The sequence below is a fragment of the Phacochoerus africanus genome, chromosome 7 (genome assembly GCF_016906955.1).
Source record: "Phacochoerus africanus isolate WHEZ1 chromosome 7, ROS_Pafr_v1, whole genome shotgun sequence".
NCBI lineage: Eukaryota > Metazoa > Chordata > Mammalia > Artiodactyla > Suidae > Phacochoerus > Phacochoerus africanus.
In genome coordinates this window covers 12,388,603-12,397,767 of record NC_062550.1, presented here as the reverse complement: position 1 = coordinate 12,397,767, position 9,165 = coordinate 12,388,603, and positions in this window count along the sequence as shown.

Genomic DNA, 9,165 nt, shown 5'->3' with positions numbered 1-9,165 from the left:
CAACATTGAGGCCCCTGCTCCAAGGAAATGCTTCCCCAATGTCACTGCGCTTAATTCCCTGTTTCCTCTAGGGCTTGGCTACCCCAGAGGTACATCAGAATCCACCTGGGAACTGTCAGAAAGGCCATGGCTCAAGCCCCGCCCAAGAGGACCAAATCAGAATCTGCAGTTTAAGATCTGGACACACACTGGCTTTGAGAAGCACTAATTCAGAGCATCAGTTCAGAACCGGTCCTCAGAACTCTCACACTCCAGATCCCTGCTAAGGGTGACCAGATCCCAGAATCTGTTCTGCCTTAAGCTCTTACTAAGCTTGACTCGAACATGAGCTCCCTCACCAAGGGGATTCTGCCATACCTAGGCCTGGGGGGGGTGGGGGTGGGCTGAGCCACAGAGAATTTTCTGAAAGTCCTCCCAGGGGATTCAGCGTCAGGAGATGGGTCTCCATCGGTCCCTTTCCTGAGTCTCTCATCTCCCCAAGCCGGTGGGAGTCAAGAGTTTAAAGATGTCTTGTTTCCATGCTACATAAATTCTACATACTGACTGCCCCATCTAGAACTTGCCTGAAGAAAGAGCCATTTCTTCCAACCCTAGAGAGGGAAACCTGCCCCATGGCTAATGCGTCCGTCTCAATGCTGCGGGCCAGGCAGCACCGCAGGAGTCACATCCTTGAGAACAAACCCCAGCAAGATACACCAGCACCGCGTATTTCCATTTTACACTAGCTGTAACGAGCCTCCAAACTCCTCTTCCTACGTCAGCTCGCTGCCCTGGTCACTGTTTAAGAATTGCTTCTTAGTTCATTTATTTTCTTTTTCCTCTTGGATAGCTTTGTTTTTGTTTTTTGAACGGTTTTTTTTGTTTGTTTGTTTGTTATTTTGTTTTGTTTTGTTTTTTAGGGTCACATCCTCAGCATATGGAGATTCCCAGGCTAGCGGTTGAATCAGAGCTATAGGCCAATGATGGAATTGAAGCTGCAGCTGCTGGCCTACACCACAGGCACAGCAATGCTGGATCCAAGCCGCATCTGTGAATATCTACAGCACAGCTCACGGCAAAGCCAGATCCTTAACCCACTGAGTGAGGCCAGGGATCGAACCCATGTCCTCATGGATACTAGTCAGATTCTTTACCACTGAGCCATAGTGGGAACTCCTCTGATAGTCTTTATCAAACCAAGGACCACAATGACAAAATCCACATGGACCCAAATCAAAATGAGCCAACAAAGCCAATTTTTTGTTTGTTTGCTTGCTTTTGCCATGCCCAAGGCATGCAGAAGTTCAGAGGCCAGGGATCGAACCCATGCCACAACAGCTACCTGAGCTACAGCAGTGACAACACTGGATCCTTAATCCGCTGCGCCACCAGGGGAACTCCAAGCCTGTTCTGATTTGCTGACAACTCTGTTGATAACAGGTAAGGGGTAAACCCAAGGCACCTCATGGAATTTCAAGAGATTCTCAAAAGGGCAGCTCCACCAATTTGAAAATTCCACTCCTCGTTTTGAAATGCCCCTGTCCTGGAGTTCCCACTGTGGCTCAGTGGAAAGGAACCCAACTAGTATCCATGAGGATGCAGGTTCCATCCCTGGCCTGAGGATCCAGGGTTGAGGATCCAGCATTGCCGTGAACTGTGGTGTAGGTCGCAGACACAGCTTGGATCCAGAGTTGCTGTGGCCGTGGCGTAGGTAGACCAGCAGCTGCGGCTCCAATTCCACCCTTGGCCTGGGAACATCCCTATGCCACACCAGGGGCCCTAAATAAAAAATAAATAAATAAAAATAAGAAATGCCCCCATTCTCTGAGGTGTAACCATGAGTGCTAATAGCCCCGGCCACAGCTACGGTTAAGGCGGGACAGATGTTACCACTGTGTCCCTATCTGAAAATCACCCTCCTAAACCATAATAAAGCAGACAGGCTCACCACAGCACAAGTTACAGCACCGGCTCCTTCAAACTGCTCTGCCGTAATTTGTAATATCGACGTGTCTGCTTGTTGATCATGCTCTGATTATAAGCCCATCCAGGCAGGAGTCACATTGGTCTTACCTCAATTGGTTCCTCCTATTTAGCCTGGTATCTGACACATCGTAGGCACCAAATGAGTATCTGCTGAATGAAGGATTGAATGGAAAATTTCCCCAGATCCACGCCACGCACGGGCCCTCAGAAACACTAGATGCTATAAACCCATCGGTGGGGAATGGTTCTCTCGCTTGACACAGCTGCCTGCAGGAGCTTTAGGAAATCCGAGTGGCTTAGGCTGGGCCCTGCAAGCCTTCCGCCAATCCTGATATCCTGATATTCTGGTCAGTTATTATAACTGACTTTATTATTTTTTTTTTGTCTTTTTGCCATTTCTTGGGCACTTCCGTGGCATATGGAGGTTCCCAGGCTAAGGGCCCAATCGGAGCTGTAGCCGCCGGCCTACACCACAGCCATAGCAACGCGGATCCAAGCCACATCTGCAACCTACACCACAGCTCACGGCAACGCCGGATCTTTAACCCATTGAGCAAGGCCAGGGATCGAACCTGCAACCTCATGGTTCCTCGTCGGATTCATTAACCACTGCGCCACGACGGGAACTCCTATTATAACTGACTTTAAGCACGTGATGGAAACAGTGGATTTTGACCATCACACACAACCCAAGGGCCAAGCAAATTGTTCCTACCTGAACAGAAAGATGTGAAACAACTTTAAACAGCTCTAGCTTCTCTGGTTACAAAAACCGGAAAGAGTCTTGAGTTCTGTCCTGTCCACTAAATGTCGTCATTTTCCAAGTTAAGGCACCTCTAGGACGTGCTCAGCCTGCTTGAAAGAACAAGTTCTCCTTCCCAAGCAAGGACACACCAAGACCTGGCTCTGGGAGGGCTTCGAAGGCTCTCAATGGAATCTGGGCTAGAAAAAAATCAGTCAAACCTGAGCTCAAAAGGGCGGGTCAAGGGCAAATATTGCAAGGACTGGGGGTCCACTGAGGACTCCTGATCCCCCCACCAGATCATCCCATGATGGGCCATCTTTATGTCCTTGTTCTGATCCCTCAGCCCCTATAAACTAGCCCATAGAACGAGCGCCCTCTTCTGCTCAGGAAGCCAGCACCGCAAAACCCCGAAGGCACAGACAAGACCCTGAAAAATTGCTCTGGAGAGAATAGAATGGGAGCCCCCCAGTCCTCAAATCTCTCAACCACCAACCCACCAAAGTCCCTTCTTTGTGAGTTCCTTCTGAAAACTCACAATTTTAAAATAACTCAAAGAAGCAGTATGGGGGTGCAGGGTTGGAAAGGGGTTAGGATGGTGACAGAGAGACTGGGTTCAAGCTGGGACTCTGCCTCTTGCTGGCAACCACCAGAGAGACCTTAGGCGAGCCCCTTCCCTCGTGGGCAGGCCCTGGGCCCCCCAACAGGGATAGACACTCCCACTTTCCGCGGGAGGCGCAAAGGCCAAACACATCAATATGGAAAACCGCTTCGGAAATGGTCCGGCGGGGAGCAGTGTAGGTTCGAGAATAACCAAGAGGAGAGGAGCAGATGCGTTCTCTTTCCTTCCTTCCTTCCTTTGCTCCCCGCCTTTGAGGAGAGAGTCAGATAACATTTATTGGGTATCTGCCTTTCATCTCAATTTCCAATGTGAGCTCCTTGAGAAGACAGGGGCACTGGTGACTCAGGAAGAGCCCACGCCCGCAGGACACGTGGTCACACCCCTTTCCGGGCACAAGGGCCCAAAGCAAAACCCACTTGATCTGCTGCACCCACCTCGTAGCAGACCCTGTCGCTCCCTCCCCCCAACACCCTTCTTCCTGCCCAGCGCACCCCGGCTTTGTCCAGGAACCAAGCAGCAGAGCGATGAGGGCGGACGGCCCCACCACCCCGCAGTCCCAGGGAGTGAACACGGAATAAAGCGATGCCCAGGGCCAGTTCTCTCTTTCTGCCGGCGATGGGTTTAAGCATGGGCAGGGAGTCAGCCCTGGCCAAGCGGAATAAAGGGAAGTCACTTGAAAAGTTCTCTTTTTTTTTTTCTTTTTTCTTTTTCGGGCCACACCTGCAGCATAAGGAAGTTCCCAGGCTAGGGATCTAATCGGAGCTGTAGCCACCAGCCTACACCACAACCACAGCAACCACAGACTGAGCCGCATGGTGACCTAAGCCACAGTTTGTGGCAATACCGGATCCCCAACCCACTGAGCGAGGCCAAGGATCAAACCTGTGTCTCCACACACATTAGTTGGATTTGTTTCCACTGAGCCGCAACGGCATCTCCCACTTGGAGATTTCTGAGAAAGGTGTTCTTCTGTGATAAAAAGAGCGAGGGGGAGGAGTTCCCGTCATGGCTCAGTGGTTAACGAATCCGACGAGGAACCATGAGGTTGTGGGTTCAATCCCTGGCCTTGCTTAGTGGGTTAAGGATCCGGCGTTGCCGTGAGCTGTGGTGTAGGTCGCAGATGCTGCTCAGATCCCAAGTTGCTGTGGCTCTGGCGTAGGCCGGCGGCTACAGCGCCAATTAGACCCCTAGCCTGGGAACCTCCATATGCCGAGGGTGTGGCCCTAAAGAGACAAAAAGACCAAAATAATAATAATAATAATAAATAGAAATAAAAAATAAAATTAAAAAAAGAGTGAGAGGAGTTCCCTGGTGGTCTAGTGGTGAAAGTTCCTGCACTGTCATGTCTGCGGCACAAGTTCGATCAGTGGCCTGGGAACTCCCGCATGCCTTGGGCGTGGCCAAAAAAAAGAGTGAGAAAAGACAAGTCTTCCCCTGGAATGTGCGAGGCCATGAAGCCTGGAGCTGCCACGAGAGCATCACCAGCCACGTGGGGACAAGTTCGAGATAAAGCCAATGCCCTCGAGATACACCACAGCCACAGCAACGCCAGATCCAAGCTGTAGCTTACAGCAACCCCAGATCCTTAACCCAATGAGCAAGGCCAGGGATACTGGATACTAGTCAGGTTCTTAATTCACTGAGCCACAATGGGAACTCCAGGATTGTCTATTTTGATCACAACTATCTTTCTAGCACTGCCATCGAAGTCTGGCACATCACCGTGGGTGCTTTAAAAATACTTTGTAAGGAGTTCCCGTTGTGGCTCAGTGGGTTAAGAACCCAACTGGTATCCATGAGGATGCAGGTTCAATCCCTGGCCTCACTCAGTGGGTTAAGGATCCGGTGTTGCCGTGGCTGTGGCATAAGCTGGCAGCTGCAGCTTCAATTCAACCCTCTGGCCTGGGAACTTCCATATGCCACATGATCAGCCCTAACAATAAATAAATAAATAAAAATACTTTAAAAATTTTTTTTATATGAGGCATAGTTGAGGTACAATATTCTATAAGTTTCAGGTGTGTGACATAGCGATTCCCAGTTTTTAAAAGTTATATGCTATTTATAGTTATTATTAAATACTGGCTACATTCCCTGTGTGGTGTGACCCATCTTTGCAGCTAATTTATGTCATATGTGTAGTTCGTGTCCCTCAATCACCTACCCCTCTCTTACCCTCCCCCTTCCCTCTCCCCACTGCTAACTACTAGTTTGTTCTCTATATCTGTGAGCCTGCTTCTTTTTTCTTATTTTCACTAGTTAGCTTTTTTTTTAATTTATTAATTATAAATTCCCGTCGTGGCACGGCAGAAACGAATCCAACTAGGAACCATGAGGTTGTGGGTTTGATCCCTGGCCTTGCTCAGGGGGTTAAGGATCGTGCATTGCCGTGAGCTGTAGTATGGGTCACAGATGCAGCTTGGATCCAGTGTTGCTTTGGCTCTGGCGTAGGTTGGCAGCGACACCTCCGATTGAACCCCTAGCTGGGAACCTCCATGTGCCATGGGTGCGGCCCTACGAAGACAAAAAGACCAAAAAATAATAAAAGAAAATGTGCTTATTTAGGCTGCACCTGCAGCCTACAGAAATTCCCAGGTCAGTGATCAAACCCAAGCCACAGCAGAGACAACAGCAGATCCTTAACCCACTGAGCCACCAGGGAACTCCAGTTTTACTTTTTAGATTCCATACATAAGTGATCTCATACAGTATTTGTCTGATTTATTTCACTTCACATAATGCCTGCCACATCCAGCCATGTCAATGGACGTATAAATGCACAGAGGGTCCCACTCTACCTTTCCAGCATGTTCTCCCTAAATGCCCCTTCAGAAAATGACATCTTCCTCCCATTGATGAAATAGTGACAGTGCACCACACATCTAAGTGTCTTTCCTTGTGGATGTGTTTTAGAGTCGATTCAATGAAGGAAGGTGGATGCATCGCCTCCTCTCCTTCTCACCTTCCTCCGCGTAGAGGCTTTCTTTGATCCAAAGGGCTAGACAGAGTTACTCCTCTGAACCCCCTGCAAGATCCCATCGCTGACCACTGACCACTTGCCACCTTGCCTCCCTGGATCCTCCACAGCCATCCTCTCCCCTCCCCCCACCCCCCATGCTCCCCACCCTAGAGGACGAGTCCCTCGGGGTCTCGTTCATCTGTATCTCCTTAGTGGGTGGCACAGAGTAGATGCTCAAGAAACATCTGAGGGGTGAGCACACGTGTGGATGCCAGGGCTGTGGTCAACCATGCTGGACGGTTTGGAAGGAGAACAGGTGCCAAGGGCCACACTGCAAGGGGTGTCTTCTTATCCTGTGGGGGTGGGGGCAGGCTCATTCCAGAGAAAGGAAGAATACAAGGAACTCAAATGAGGTGCTGAAAAGGACATGTGAACACCAGAAGCTTCTCTCTCTGAGACATGGTTCTTCCTCTGCACGGTGAGAGGGATGGAACAGATAGGTCTCTGGGGATGACGGCAAAGGGAGCCTGGGGTGCAGAGCTGGATTCGCCTGGGTTTGAGCCCTGCTGCTTCCACTGGTTAGCTGTGCAGCCTTACACCTGCCCCTCACATCTCCAGGTGCATCTCCTCCGCTGTAAGACAGTATGAGTGACCCCAGTGAGTAGGGCCATCGGGTGGACTAAATGAGGTGGTGCATGCAGAGATTCTGGCTCCATGGCCTCCCCTTTCCTCTGGTCCTTCAGCTCCTGAACTCCCTGTCCTTACTCTTAACCAGCCTCCACGAGTGTCCATCATACCTTCTCTGCCCCAAGCGGAAGGAAACCCGCCCTCCCAATGCCACACCTCTTTTAGCCAACCAATGGGGGGCCCGGCTTCCGTGGGACTCCAGCCTCCTGACTGTAACAGGTGATGCACACACAGCGGGCATTTCACTGTGCATCCAGCAAGCTGGGTTACCTTCCTCCGGACACAGGGGAGAACTCTCTCTCCCAGCCCCCTTGCGTCTGGGCAGGGGCTATGACTCATTCTGGCTCCGAAGAGGAGCAGAAGTTACTTAACCACTTCCCCTGCTGGCTCATCAAAATTCCCTTCTCTGCTCTCTCCTCTTCCCTGGAAAACCTGAAGCCCACAATTGGGGGACGGCATCCCAGTCCGGAGGAAGCCTGAGTCCCCAAATGAATGTCCAACTACATTGACAGTGACATAAGTAAGCAGTGAAGCCCCCCCAGATTTGAAGGTTTGGATGTGTCTACAGCCGAGGCTCCCCTGGCTGCACCAGACACCCTGACACTTCCAAGGGGTGCAGCTCCTAAAACCAGACAGGCGAGCTTTAGTCTGACCAGCCTCCCCTTTCCCCCTCCCTGCGCGAGAAGGTCTGGATTCTAATGCCCCACTGTGGTCACAGTCTGGCAGATGGCACCTCATGGCTAGCCTGGCACCCTGGAGCTCCCAGTGGCCTGCTTAGACAAGACCGAGCCGTGGCATCCACAACATCCTCTGGGCCTGGGCCTCAGTTCCTCCCCATGCACCATAAGGACCTCAAAAGATTCCTCTCTCTCTGACATTTGCAAACCCAGAAAGCACACTTGAGAGGGACTACCTGCCTGCCGGCCACACCCAGCAGACTGCACCCTGGCCCAGCCTCCAGCCTATATGGGACCCATAAATTCACCTGGCTGAGTAAACACATTTTATTGGGCCCGGGGACACTTCTCGGCCATCCTGCTTCCCCCTTCCCTTGGCCCCTCCAGCCCGCCAGCACCCCCAGCGCAGCACCTCCCCGAGGGGCGGGGTGCCAACCCCTATCCTTCAGTCTCCCTCTGCCTCCGACCCCTTTCCCCCAACACACATCCAGGCCCTAAGGGGGGTGGAGATTTTCTTCTCTTATCAGCGGTTTTACTGCCCCCTCCTCCCTGGTTACACAGTAATTGCGAACAGAACTCCTGGCAAAGACGGGTCAGTGCCTATCAGCTCCCAGTCGACGGTTTATACTGGACGGAGAGAAAGGGTCCCTTCGGTGGTGTCTGGGGAGGCGGGTAAGAGGCACGCAAGCAGGAAGGGAGCAGGAAGGCCCCCCAAAAGAAGGACGAGGCACCCTCGTCCAGGAGCCTACGGAGAGACTTGTACAGCAAAGTCGGGGAGAAAAGGGAAGAAAGCGATGGCCAGACCAGAGATGCTAGGGGGGACTCTGGCTCCAGCACTCAGCCCAGCCCCGGCACAGAGAACCAGCCTGCCAGGGACCCAGTGACCCCTTCCTAAGCCACCTCCTACAGGGCAGCAGAAGCTGCTCTAGAAGCCTTCTTCTGGAGTCCCGGGACAGTAGAAGCAAAAGAGATCCAGGGGAACTTTCTGGGAGCACCCCTCAAGCTGTGGTGTGGCCCAGGACTGAGCTGGGCCCCCCCCCCCCAGGGGTTACTCCAGCCTTCCAGAAGCCTGGCTGGAGCCAGCAGGAAAGGGCCACGAGCCAGAGAGAGGGCAAAGGTGGAGGGAGAGCCTGCCTTCAGATCCCCTCCAGCGGCAGCTCCCGCTTCCTTCCCCACTGTCGTGCTCCCCCCTGGCCTTGACCTCGGCCTCCACCCTGACTCCTGGGCCTAGGCTGGGGATTGTGAACTTGACCGCCCTGGAGAAGACTTGTCACAGGAGGACTGAACCCGGTTTGGCAATGGCAACTCCCTCACCATCGCACCCGGGAGGGCTCTGAGCCGGTGGGCACGCGGTACAGCCCCTTCCAGCTTTCTCCACGTGACCTGTCTCCGTGACTCCAGGGTGTTTTTGCGGTGACCCGTCGAAGTACCCGCGGAGATTTAACCGTGCTTGGATAATCCGCCATGCGGATCCCCGTTCTCCACCTCTGCTCGCCCTCTTGATTCCAGGCGT